Source organism: Abramis brama (genome assembly GCF_963993115.1).
Source record: "Abramis brama genome assembly, chromosome: 3".
Classification (NCBI taxonomy): domain Eukaryota; kingdom Metazoa; phylum Chordata; class Actinopteri; order Cypriniformes; family Leuciscidae; genus Abramis; species Abramis brama.
In genome coordinates this window covers 48,698,928-48,713,695 of record NC_139965.1, presented here as the reverse complement: position 1 = coordinate 48,713,695, position 14,768 = coordinate 48,698,928, and the positions used below count along the sequence as shown (strand labels likewise).

The 14,768-nt window shown below is 39.8% G+C and overlaps 1 protein-coding gene across 13 annotated transcripts in view; it reads right to left on the bottom strand.

The window, feature by feature from the left end:
- Window positions 1–14,768, bottom strand: part of LOC311079646 (receptor-type tyrosine-protein phosphatase delta) — a 687,052-nt gene that overhangs the window by 205,397 nt on the left and 466,887 nt on the right. For all 13 annotated transcript variants that reach the window (XM_084109251.1, XM_084109252.1, XM_084109253.1 and 10 more), the window contains exon 7: window positions 4,009–4,046. The gene's annotated coding sequence lies outside the window, so the exon portion shown is untranslated. The remainder of the gene's footprint in view (window positions 1–4,008; window positions 4,047–14,768) is intronic.

The window sequence follows — 14,768 nt, the reverse complement described above, 5'->3', positions numbered from 1 at the left end:
AGAAAGCAAGTGCACACACACACACACACACACACACACGCACGCACACTCTGTTAATTGCACTGAGAGTTATGGGCGGTATTGATGAGGTCTAATCACGGCTGTCAATGATATTTATGAGCACAGCATCACAAACGTGCTGGTCAGATTAAAGCCTCATTAATAAAGTCCGTCTGGCAGGTATTAAACAGCTCATCTCACTCCAACAGGAAGAATGCTTAGACCACATTATAATTAATTAATACAGCAACAACCAGTGTGTGTGTGTTTGTGTGCGTGCGTGCGTGCGTGCGTGCGTGCGTGTGTGTGTGCGTGCGTGTGTGTGTGTGTGAGTGTGAGTGTGAACTCCGGCTGGGTGAATCCCAGTAATTAAAACATAAATTGGGCCTATTGAGGGAGAAGCTGAACTCACAGACCCAAACACACAACACCCCAAACAATCACTCTATTTCTGCTTTGCAAACACAGACGAAATCAAAATCAGTGAGCGTCCAAAAGGAAAATGACCTGATCTGAATCATAATGATACGAATGTAGCACACACATGAAACTCATTTAACAGATCTTCAGAGACACTCAACAAGCTGCAGGGTCAAAGGTCAGAGAGGACAGTAAAGGCTCGGGTATACTTCATTTATATATGAAATTATGAATATGAATTATATATGAATTATCGGGTATACATCACTTTCTGCTCCATCTAGTGCACATCTGTGTATGCAAGCCTTTCAAAGTGTTCTCCTTTGGCTGTGAGCATTGAAAGACACATTCAGCGCATTAGCATCTATTGGACTTTGTTTTCAAGCGCACAAGTCACTCGTACATGCACTGTTGTATGTGACCGTCTACACGGACACAAACATTGGGCTGTACACATACAATGTATGCAGACATCCGCGGACCCTCCTGGTGATGAAAACTGACGAAAATTATGTCACGTGGAGTGCGCAGACTGTCGTGGAACGTTTAAACCTTCATTTCTTTTCGACTGAAGAAAAAAAGACATGGACATCTTGGATGACATGGGGGTGAGTAAATTATCAGCAAAAGTTTTTTTAAAAGTGAACTAATCCTTTAACCCAAAAATGAAAATTAACTCACCCTCAAGCCATCCAAGGCGTATATGACTATCTTCTTGCAGACAAACACAATTGGAGTTATATTTAAAAATATCCTGGCTCTTCCAAGCTTTACAATGGTAGTGAATGGGGGGCGAGATTTTGAATCCTAAAAAAAATGCATCCATCAATCATAAAAAATGGTCCATGCGGCTCCAGGGGGTTAATAAAGGCCTTCTGAAATGAAGCGATGGATTTTTGTAGAAAAAAAAATCCATATTTAAAAATGTATTATATAATATATAATAACGGCAGTCGGCCGTACGCAGCAATTTGCGGCAGAAGAGTAACCGCCGCACTCGACGCATGGCGCAATGACGAATGCGGAAGCGCAGAGGAAAGAGTAAAACAAAACACCGGAGAATTAGAAGTCTAAAACTAGAATTTTTAAAGAGAAATGTCGGAGGAGCTTGAGTTTGTTGCACAGCCCTATAAGCTTACGATACTCCTACATCATACGTCATGCATTGCGTCAGGGGATACTCTTGTGGCACAAGTTGACTTGCGCATTGTGCGTATGGTCATCTGCCGGAAGCTAGTTATTATAGCTAATAAAGTTTTAAATATGTTTTTTTCTTACACAAATGCATCACTTCACTTCAGAAGGCCTTTATTATATACCCTAGAGACGTATGGATTACTTTTATGATGGATGGGTGCATTTTTCTGGGCTTCTAAATCTTGCCCTATTCACTCCCATTTTAAAGGATATTTTGAAATATATCTCCGATTGTGTTAGTCGAAAACAAGATATTCATATACACCTATGATGGCTTGAGGGTGCGTATATCATGGGATAATTTTAATTTTTGGGTGAACTATCCCTTTAAGAGGTCAATGCAGTGGATGCTGTAACTACACCAACTGTTTTGATAAAACAATTACACCCTGTGACCTCTATTTGCAGGACAGATTTCTGAGCAGCTTGTGATGGTGTCTCGTCATGAGCGTGACTGAAACATGAAGCACACTGTGGTCTTATATGGAGTACAACCCATGTGTGTCTCCAACATGAGCTGATGTACTAGCAAATCTACTAATTATTCCTGCATGGAGTCCCCAAAACACACACGCACACACACACGCGCGCGCGCGCACACACACACACACACACACACACACACTGTTTTCCATGTTGTATGGGGACTTCCCATAGACGTAATGATTTGTATACTGTACAAACTGTATATCCCCTACAACAACCCTACCTCTAAACCTACCCATCACAGAAACCTTTCTGCATTTTTTTATTTTTTAAAACACTTTGATTTATACGCTGTTGTTTATTTATTTGTTTTCCTCATGGGGACCACAAAATGTCCCCAATAGGTCAACATTTACTGGTACCAGAGCCCGTCTACGGAGAGCCTTGGCACTTCCTATTAGCCCCATTGTATAGATCTTGGTTGCAGTTCCATTAGAATTCCACTGGAGGTGATCGCGGGCGAGTGCAGACTGAATGGGAGTCTATGGGGCTAGGCGGCTAAATGTGTCTCTTTCACCCGATTGCCGTTGAGAAATCTCAGATTTTATTGTAGGTTTTGCAAGTTCAACATGGGTTATAGGTCGAAAGTTGAATGAACGAGTACTTATGTCCTTTCGATTTCTTACAGGTTGAGTTGTTGTTGCCCATAACACGCTAGCATTCTGCTAATTAACGCTGATTGGTCAATGAAGGACTCCTTACGACCAGAGATACCGCTTGATGGCATCGTGGTATCCGAAGCGGGACCAGAAACAAACAAAACAAAAACTCTTCTAGCACGTGTGTTTACCTGTGTCAGCTGTGTTGTCGATGCCTCGAGAGAAAAGAAAGTGCAGAGCGCGAAAGCACCATAGTGACTGAAGGATTGCCGTAAAGCAGTATCTCTGGTCGTACGATGTGTATGACGTCATTGACATTTTAAAAGACTTTTTAAAGCAAATAAGTGACTCTAAAAAATCGAACACCCAGCAATGTGTAATTTCTTTGCATCTCCTTTCGAATACAACATTCAAATTACTAGACAAAAAATTATATCCTGAGAAAAGTGGATTTTGATGGGTATTTCGCCATAGACCTCCATTCATTCTGCACTCGCCTGCGAGCGCCCCCGCATGGACAGAGACGTGTTACTGCAGCCAGTCCAGAAACCGGAAGTAAGCAGAGAGTGACAATTCTCTTCCTATTAGACATTCTCTGCTGGTACTACTATCCTTATGGGCACATTTGCTCCCCATAATGTAGGGAATATACAATATGTATAATACACAGAAGGCTAGCATATAAATGTTTAGATAGTATATGTGTGCAGTGCCGTAAAGCAGTTTGTTACATCGCGAGACCTGATATCACGCGATACTTCCTGATGCTGCGTCCGGCGGCCCGCCGGCCCAAAGTTGCAAGGGTGGTTTTTCGTCTCACAGGCGCTCGAGGGGTGCGAGAAGACCACCATTCAACCCGAAAACAGTCATATAACCATTCCAATGACTCCGAAGCTGTTCGGTTAAGATAAAAAAGTTACTTAGATCACCTTTAATGGATCGTGCTGTAGGTGTATAAAACAATTCAGTTTGTCTTTGTTTGTTTCCTCAGAGTTTGTATTAATGAAGTGCCGGCGTATTTGTCGAGATGTTCCCAGCATGCTCTGCTCGTGCTAACAGAGCTGATGGGAGTGGGCGGGCATTCATCACTGTCAGTCACAGCTCAGTGACGGTTCTGATTGGATGGTCAAGATTTAGAGAGAACAAAAGCTCAGCACAATGATTTCACAATCGGCAAAGTAGACAACGTATGTGTGTGTGTAAGAAGGTTTTGCTGCTGAAGTGCTACACCTGCACACTGTCAGCAGATCAGCCCGTAGTAGAACACGCTTACACATGCACACATGCATAGAAGAGACTGCTTTACCTCTGAAAGTCCTGGTGAAGATCCTGAGGACTCAGGAGCTGAAAAACAAAAGCACACAAATGTGAGGCTTGTGAAATCGGTTTCCCCTTCGCTCATCCTATCAGTTTAATCTCAGGAATCAGTCAGTGGAGGGAATGAGGAAATACGCCTCTGTAAAGTTCATCATGCCATCAACGTGCGAACCATTCGTTTGGCGAGTAATTGAACTGCTGGCACCTGAAAGGTCAGAGATTATTGGACAGCTGACTATCTGGGAAAAGACATATATTCATTTAGAGAGAGAAAGAAGGATATTTCTTAGAGTTTATATAAGACTGTGATCGTTCCGATTCCCTGAGCGTTCCCATAACGTGTGTGTGATCTGCAGTTTTTTCATCTGCCACTTTAAATGCTCACAATTGGCTGTCAATGTTTTTATGTTCCATCAGCTGGAAAGAAAATCGTTATGAAAGTGATTCCAATGATATTCCTCTGTGCCACTATTTTTATAGTTGCTGTGTGGACTCTGCTATTCTTTTACATTCAGAATGAAGAAAAATTAAAGTCATTTTTACAAAAGACTCATTCTAAATATTTCTATTTCAAATAAATGCTGTTCTTTTGAACTTTCTATTCATCAAAGAATCCTGAAAATGATCATGGTTTCCACAAAAACCGTTCCACTTGCGTTCAAAGCTAATCTCTAGGTCAGGGGTCTCCAACCTTTTTTCATTTGAGAGCTACTTTTTAAAAATGAAAGTGGTCGAGAGCTACTCATGTAATACAATACTTAAATCTCTTAAATAATGTCTCATAACTCTCATATTAACAACTATCCACTGTTTTAGACCTAAAAGAGTCTTTGTAGACCAAGACAGATATATGTCACCCTTAAATGTCAGAGAAAAGAACAGAATCAGATATTTTTTTTAGAACATTGTACTTTGCATAGTATACTGTAAAAACACATAATTATAGTTGATTTTAGTTGATCAGAACGTCAATCAATGGATTGAAGATAATGAAATGACATGAAAATTTCATCTGTTTCATCTTTTTCTGTTTAAAAAGTAACACTACACAATGACATCAATTCACCAAGTTTTATGTCGAAAACCAGCAAATAACAAATAAAATTAGCATCAATATGCTCTTTTTGTTTACATACACAAAATAATAACATTAAAAATGATGGCCAGATTTTAAAGGAATGTCTTGCAACATGTTATCTACTAACATGTACAAGTTCAAATAAAGTTTTGACAAAAAAGGTTTTATAAAAAGATAAACCTCACATATTTCAGCCTTTAAATCATTTTTTTATAAAAAGAATGAGTCAAAAAAAGATAAATTACTGACATTTACAATGCACATTAGCTTATCTTTTATTATTAATAGTACAATTCGGTCCAATTTTCCCATGGCGTCTGTCGTTACTATGCAATCATGCACTGCGCTCTCCACAACGACAAAAAAGTTTTAGTAGCTAATGGATTTCCACCACTGAAAAACGCTTGCTGTAGCTGATTGGTTGGTTCTTGTCACATGACCTGCGGTGCACTTGCGGCATTCTGAAAAGTTGAGATCTTTTCATCTCGGCTCGCTGCGCCTGGAAAAAATGAGTGCGTCGCTTCAATTATGAAATAACGAACTCGAGCGCGCAAAAGACGCGATATGTGAACGGCTACCTCCAATCAGGCCACAAGCTACTGGCAGCTCGCGAGTGACGTGTTGGAGACCCCTGCTCTAGGTCAAACCATTAGCCGTACAGAAAGGCTAGACTGGCAAAGAATTAAGCAGTGACCTGCAACCAATAAATGTTTTTTGATTCATTTTAAATTAATTTACAAATAAATACAATCATAAATTGTTTTGTAGAGAAGATTATTTTCATGAATTAACTTTTTTTTAAGATGGGCTTAAATGGTACAGTGCCACAAAACACATGCAAACTATAGCTAACACAAGCTAATCTTGAATGAAAAAAAACTTAACACAATTTCTCAATGTGGGCACAATGAAAATTACTATGATACTTAGTCCACAGTATATTTAAGCTCCATGCATGTATTTGTGAACATATCTTAAATTTTTAAAGGAAAACGGCTCCGAGATACCGCCACTTTCTGTCCAGCTTTGACCAGGCATAACCCGGGACCCAAGCCGAGTTGGAGCTCCGGACTCCGGGCATGGAGGGGTCACCCAGCGGGCCCCCTATGCCGCGAGTATTGAGCCCTAACTCGGCTTTCTTCCTGGGTTATGCCTGGTCAAAGCTGGCCTTCCCATCCCATCCCCTCCCCATCCCACCCCCATCCCATTTTGTTTTTCTACATGTGAATGTAACATCAGCTAAGTTGACACATGAGCTAACCAAGTTGACACTGATGACTGGCAAACCCATTAGCCAATCAAAACACAGAATGTTAGGACTGGTTTTGGCTTATCTGAGTTACATACCAGATCACACTCGTCATACAGTGTAATATTTTTCCTAGCATGCATCTCATATGAGAAGCAGCAGTGAGTGTCATTGTAATGATGAGTTTTCATCACCGTAGCAGCAGGTGAGGTTTACAGCTTCTGACTGGCTGCAGTGCCGCTGTCATCATCCCCTGGGTCCTCATTAAACTCTAAAGATGGTTCGTTCGCTGGATTCCTCAAAACACTCTCAATTGGTTCTAGTGTCCCATGAGGCTTTGGAACCAGTTAAAGTCCATTATGCTCACAAGCAGGCAAATGTCCAGAAGCAGTTTCACCAGCAGAAGGGCTGAGAGCAAAAGACACTGCAGGAAGAAGGCTTAGGCAACTTTAAGAAATATCTGCTTTTTGCTACTACGATTGTGTATAATTGCAGAAAATATAGATATAGCCTACAGGGGCTGGACAAAATAATATATATAAAATTTGTACAAATAAATAATGTTAAATCAGAACTAATGAAAGTAATTTGTGGTGTTCCACAAGGTTCAGTGCAAGGCCCCAAATTGTTTGTACTATATATAAATTATATTTGTAAAGTGTTTAAAGTATTAAAAATTGTCATGTTTGCAGATGACACAAATTTATATTGTTGATGGCACAAATTTATATTGTTCGGGGGAAATTTGGAACAGCTTCTGAATACAGAGGAAATTGAATTGATAGTTTTAAAAAAGTTGTTTGATGATAATAGACTTTCATTGAATTTAAGTAAAACAAAGTTCATAATATTTAGTAATCAGCAAAGTAATAACTGCCACAGTTTCACTCAGTTTCACTCAGTCATACTCAGATTCTAGTCAGAATGTGAGTCTGATACTGCTCCATTGGGCTGTGATTATGGGGCGTATTTCAACCAAACCAGGAAAGAAAATGCCTCTGCACTCAATTGGATAGACCTACAACCAATCAGAGCAACGGAGTAAGTGATGTATGTTTTTCATTCATGTTTCCGATCGACAAATGCCTTGATCACAGTCGATATCTTCTATAACAGACGAGATGGCGGAATCTACACATGATGTTTTATAAACAAAGTTCGGGAGGAGCACGTTCAAATTATCAATCCAATCAACTTGTCATCAAACAATTACCATGTCTACCCTATCAGCATGAGAGGAAGCATATATTTATTCACTCTGTCAACTCACCTAACATTCCTTGAACTCGTGAAATCTCAATTCTCCAGCGGTAGTCATCTTTTTTGTAAAGGAATTCAACCAAAGCACTCTTTGGTGACGTGGATGATTACGTTACTGTTGATCATCTGTCCATCATCGTATAAAACCCGCCCTAACAATTTGATTGGTCCGAACAACTTTTGTTCAGGCATAATAGCTCCTCAACGGATCAAGTCCAGACCGAACTTCCCGACCTAAAAATTTTGTGGACGGGGCTAAGTTCGGCTGGCATCCAGGCTAACGTAATGAAGCCTTGTTTACTGAAATCACGTGACTCTGACAGTTTGATACACACTACGAATCATTGATTCTGAACAAAAGATTCGTAAAGGTTTCAAAGCTTCATGAAGCAGTGTTTCGAAATTGCCATCACTAGCGCTTACTAGTGATAGGAAACCAATGCTTTCTGAAGCATTTGAGACTTTCATAAAATTGTACCGAAAAATGGTTCTTTACTCGAAGCTTTTAACACAATGCGCATTAGCGACATTTAGTGGTCCGACTTGTTTTCTCCACCATATCTAACAAATCACCGCAGAGCAGAAAAAGCATGTGACCAAACAAAGCTTTGGAAGTCCGTGACATACAAGAGTGGAATCAATCTGGGATCAATACAGTTCTATCTAATCTCATCTAAATTAATTTGTGTCAATGAGACCACAACTTGTCTCATGTGTAGTCTGGTCAACAGATTCACATATTGATCAATAATATATTTTTTTTATATATAATTTATATTGGGGGGAAGTATAGTGTTAAATCATTTAAAAAAATAATACCTCCTCGATAATCATTTCCCTTTTTATGCATCAGATGAGGTCGCAAAGCTCCAATTTTTTCCAAACCAGCTGTCCCGACCTTCCGAAACTGCATGACGTTCGAAGCTTCAAATGTCATCAGTCACGTGGTATTGTCATTTCGATACAAGCATCGGTAGAGTGTGTGATACAATAGTGCTTTGAAATCTGCGTCGGAACATCGGAGCCCTGGTGTTAACCGTCCCATCACTAGCGCTTACTACCACACAACCGAGACAGAAGACCAACCCGTATATGTGCCAAACGGCAAAGGTATTTTCGTGTGTGTTTTTTTTACCCTTTCTTTCTTTTTTGGACTTGTTTTTCGTCACCATGGACATTCCTGCTGTTCAACTGCTGTGCCTTGAACAGGGAAATCGCTCCCTCAAAGAACATTTAATGGATTATTTGGAACTCGCCCATGTAACCACCTTCCCGGACAACTGCCTGTGCTCGTTCCTGCTCACCAGCCTCAACACCGCCACATGAGCGGAGTTGTCCCGGGAGGGGCCTCAAGCGAACTTTGCCGTGTTTGTGGAGTGGGTGCTGGTTTTCTGCAGATTAGCATTCACTGTCGAGGACACCGCCAGCCCCACTCCCAACCCACTACCCAGACCAGTACCACCCCGCTGCAAGGAACAAGAGTATGTGCCCACCGCAGATGGAGAAAATATCTCGGCTGCGATGTCGAAGCCCGCACCAGAAGGATCGATCGAGCCTAACATCACACCCGAGCCTGAGAGGACCCCATCTGATGTGGGTCAGGACCCCATCAGGTGTGCGAGCCAGGTGACACTTCCATCGCCGTGGGAGTCCTCGTGGAGTATGAGGGAATAGAAGCGAGCCCAGCCCACCCTCCCGCCATTGAGAGTGAGTCTGCCTAGATTTAATGAACAGTTTGCATGTGTATGTAGATTCAAATTCCCTGTGCCCCTTGATCTCGTCAGAACCTGATTCTTCTTCTACAGTCTTGTTAACCCCACCCAGCCTCCCTCACCACCACCTCTCCAAACTGCCCTCATGGACCAATTTTTTTTCATCAGTCTCTGTGTCATTCACCAGTATCCTCTTCAGCCCTCAGCCACTCCTACCACCCAGTCTTTGCTACCTCCCATCAGTCCCTCAGCTTCACTCAGCCTCCTCTCAATAAAGCTAAAATTAGGATTATAATGAGGAAATAGTGTATGAAAATACATTTCTGGGTGTTATAATAGATCATAAATTAAGCTAGAAACCATATAAATAATGTAAAAACATGTCTAAATCCATTCCAATATTAAATATAACAACATAATTTGAATGAAAAAATATATATATATATATGTGTGTGTTACTGTTCACTCATGGTTCACTTTGTTATTTCAAGAAAATGTTTAAAAAATAGGGCGATGACTCAATATGAATAACTGGTGTAATTGTATTAATGTCTGAAATGTATACCTTTGTAGTTATGTATGCACATTTTGGGAAAGGTCTTATGTAACTGTTTTTGTTTAACTTCATAAATAAATCAAATCCAGTGAGAAAAGTGATGCTCATTAGACATTTATAAAACATCCAAGATGGCGGCTGCCATAGCGAGCTGTGAAACGCTGCTGCAGATCAACACCAAATATCTGGTATTACAGATGTCTGCAGGTCTGTTTTTAACCAGACTTACTGCAGTTATAGTACTATTGTTGTTTCACTTGCTCCAGTGCCGTAAAGTGCGGGTCAACCACTTTGTTTGGACAACTCACAAACGCCAACACTGGCACTCTTTAACAACTAAAGCACAACTTAAACCCGGCGAGGAGCCTTTACTACACCAGCTAAACTGGGTCCTTCGCTGTGTTGTTGCTGTGGCGTGTCTGTGTGGCATAACAAGCGCCCTTGATGTTGTTAAAGTCCCTAGTCATCTTACTTGCCTCGAGAGAGTAGCTGAGCCTGAGTGGGGGTATCTGGCCTGGAGATGTGGTCGCGGTGGAGAGGTGGACGCGGCCGGTGAGGCTGCTGGCCCGGTGCGCGTGGTATGGCGACCGTGTTATTGCGTGTCCAGGGCCGTGTCAGGTGTGCTCCGTCCTGTTGCTTCTGTGGATTGCGGAGGGTCTGCGACCATTTCAGGCGGGTTGTGGTATACGCCCAATGACCAGCACGGAGGAGCCGTATCTGGAGAGCAAGCCTGGCTTTCATTTGACCGGCCTTGCATTGCTCCAGCTCTACAGTACTCTTCCTTGTATATGCGACCGGAGGATCATCCAAGTTTTGCTTCTCGTCTCAACATCATTCCCCAGTTTGAACGGACAATCATTTCGACCCGTGTTATCATCTTCCACCGGTGGGTAAATGACTTTAAGTTTAAACCTATGGGCACGAGAGACGCTAATGTAAATAAGCGCCGACAGTCCTCATTAAGACTCTTACTCTCTGTTCTTTTATTTATTGGAAATATTGAACTTAACCCTGGTCCTGGCAAAAATGCCTTTATGTCCACTTTTTTATATTTTTATACTCATGTTTTAAATAACACTCTGGGCCTGGGTTTACATGCAGGTGTTCCACACATGGACCTATCTCAACTGCAGTGCATTCAACAACCTGTAGGCACTTAATACCTCAGTTGCTATTTAAATCTCCTCCTGTTATTCCAGGCTTTAATTCTAAATCTGTTAGAGCACAAAAAAGACCATTGTGTCTAAGGAAAAATCCAGTTACTTTATGCCAGCTTGGTAGAATTAGAGGTTTCAAAATTTGTCACCTAAACATGAGAAGCCTTGTTCCTAAACTGGATGAATTTAAAATCATGCTTGTCCAAACTAAGGCTCATGTCATGGCAATATCTGAATCATGGCTGACCCCTGTTATATCAGATTCCTTTCTTGCGATTGAAAACTATTCATTATATCGCAAAGATAGGACTGATAAAATTGGTGGTGGTGTTGCTCTTTATGTAAATAAAAAATATGCACATTCTATAGTAAAACTTTCAACAGTTTCAGAGTCACTTCAACTAGTTGTTCATTTTACAAATCAATTCTCAGTTACTATTATTGTCACATACAAGCCTCCAAACGTCAGTCCAACTGCATATTTATTGCAGTTTTCTGACTTAATAAAATCTGTTAAAACTAAGGAGCTTGTTATTCTTGGTGACATTAATTTGAATTGGATTGATAATTCATCTAAACTTCTGAAAACAACTGCCATAAAATATGGTCTTCATCAAATAATCAAAGATCCCACCAGATTTGGTAAAACACGAAATTCTATTTTGGACCTTATTTTCACTAATCAACCCTCCAAGTATGGTATATCTGGAGTGATAAACACAGCAGTTTCAGATCATTCACTCATATATGTCATTAGGAAATGTTTTAAACAGCCAAAATGTCATAAAAATAATTACATTAAAAAAGTACCAAATTCAAAATGATCTCAGTTTAATGCTGAATTTGCTGATACTGATTGGAGTAATGAAATGTCTTTGCAAAATCCTGATCATGTTCTGTCAAATTTCCACAGAAGAGTGGAGACAATACATAAAAAATTTTCTACTACCTGTAAAATACATATTAGGCAAAACACAGTACCTTGGGTAACTCCTGACATTTTGCAGCTGTTAAAAAAGAAGGCCTCCTCTCTGAAAGCCTACAGATCACTAAAAAAACCTGAGGCTAAGCTTATTTTCATACAGTTTAGAAATAAGTGTAATTCTGAATTGTATAAAGCAAAACAATTTTATTTTGAAAATCAAATTAATCGAACGGTTTCTAACCCAAGAACATTATGGCAAACAATTAAATCTATAACTGGTGAAAACAAAATTAAAAATAACAACAGTTTACAAATATCCATAAATGGTACTCTTCTTACTGATCATGATAAAATTGCTAATTCTTTCAATGAGTATTTTATTGCATCTGTACAAGAATTATCTTCTAGATTTACTGTTCCTCTGTTTCTCACATCAGTACCAGCAGCATCTCAGCAATTCTTTTTTTCTGATATTTATTTTGTAATTAATATTTCGTGTTCTCTGAATGCTTCTCATGCTTGTGATGTAAATAATTTAAACATGATTTTTCTTAAAACTCATGTCAGTACTCTTATACCACTTTTTCATCATTTAGTTAATCTGTGTATTAGGCAATCAGTATTTCCTGCCATGTGGAAAACGGCCCAGATCACCCCGATTTTTAAGTCTGATGATCCAACCGATGTCTCCAACTACCGCCCAATTGCAATTCTCCCAACTGTTTCCAAGTTACTGGAAAAAACATTATATAATCAACTAATCAATTACCTGGAAAACAATAACCTGCTCAGTGATTGCCAGCATGGCTTTCGACCCTTGCGGTCAACCATGTCGGCTTTGCTGCTTTTTGCTGAGCAGATACGTGAGTCTTTAAATAAGGGTCAGGTTACCGGAGTTATATACATAGATTTTCGAAAAGCATTCGATACAGTTAATCATCAAATTTTGTTAAATAAACTTCTTTCTTTTCATTTGTCCTCCTCCGCAATAGATATGTTTATATCATATTTAAGTGACAGATATCAGACTGTAAGAATCGGCTCAGTAACATCACAGCCACGAGTGTGTTCTATGGGAGTTCCACAGGGCAGCATTTTAGGTCCTTTACTTTTCCTTATGTACATTAATGATCTTCCTCTTGTGCTTAATTTTTCTAGTTCTTTGTTATATGCTGATGACACTGTTATTTTTCTGTCTGGCCCAAACATTGACACAATTAATCATAAACTTAATACAGATCTGCAGTATTTACATAACTGGATGCAAGATAACCATTTAACACTCAATATCAAGAAAACAGAATGTACGTATTTTTACTCATCTAGGAGACAGCTATCCATATCCAATCCTATCACCTTTTCTAATCAAAAGCTCTCAATTGTATCCACGTATAAGTATTTGGGAGTCTCTCTTGACTCGCATCTCACCTATCGTGAGCATGTCCAAACCCTAACCAGAAAGTTAAATCAAAAGTTATTTGTTTATAGTAAAATTAGACCATATTTGTTGCTTTCTGTCTCTAAAACATATCTTCATGCCATCATTATGTCCACTCTGTCGTATTGTTTACCTGTTTGGTCACTTACAACAAATGAGATTCAGGCTTCCAGGCTGGACTCACCACTGTATTGCACTATCTTTGTGTAATGCCTTGACATTTCAGAACTATAAAATAAGTCATGGGATAAACCTGTATTATCAAATCTTAAATGGACACACTTCAGCAGCACTGACTGCGTTGGTTCCAAAACTCAGCTCAAGGTCCGAGCGCACTACGAGATCTGTTACAAATGGACTTCTGCCTTTACCGGCTTTTAGGAACTGTTATGGACAGAGATCTTTTTTTCATGTGCTCACTAAAGCCTGGAATGAGATTCCACAGCACATCAGAACTATAACATCAATAAGACTATTTAAAACAACTTTTGCTCGCCATCTAATGGATAGGTATATCTGTGACCACTGAGATGGCTTCACGGCCTTCCCCTGATGCTCATTCTCTTGGTTTGTGTGTTTGTTGCTGTTTTGTTTAGGAGTTTTGTTGTGTATGTGGTATTTATGTTCTGCAGAGCAGGAACCTGCTGAAAATCAGTTTTATACTGAGTCAGGCCCGATTGTCTTTAATCTTTTCCTGTTTAAAAATATAAATAAAATAAAATAAATAGACATGTGAAGGGTAGGCACAATAAGCAAAGGCTTCACCCTACACTTTTTTCGGCTATTATGTATATTTTTAATTTATTATGAAAATTGTCTGAGGACCGAAATAAATTGTTGATGTTGTTCTATAGGGGTAAATATAATTTGTGTATGTTACAATTTTTTTTTTTTTTTTTTTTAAATGTGAATATATTTTATTTATCTTTTCATTGTAAATATTCTCTAGGTTCTATATCAGTGTGTACAGTAAAACATTTAACTGTAAAAGACTGTAAAAATGCTACATTAAAAACGTGTTAATTGTTTAACAGTAAGTTCCTTACTATATATGGGGAAAGCGTACTCGGTTACTAAGTTAACCTCGGTTCTCTCTAGAAGAGGGAACGAGTACTGAGTAATATCTTATGCTAGGGGAAAATCTCTTTTCCGCGAGATATTGAAGCCAAAAATTATCCTTAATTTTTAAATGATGTAAAACGCGTTGTGGCAGCATGCAGACATGAAGACGGCTCGCGCGCCTATTGGCTGCCCTGCGGCAACTGCAGCAGCCTATTGAGAGAGGCCCCTCATGACGTAAGATCCAATGGGGGCGCTTCGCGCCTACTGCATCTTGTCCCGCCGAAACAGCCGTGGCTTGGGCCTATAAATACA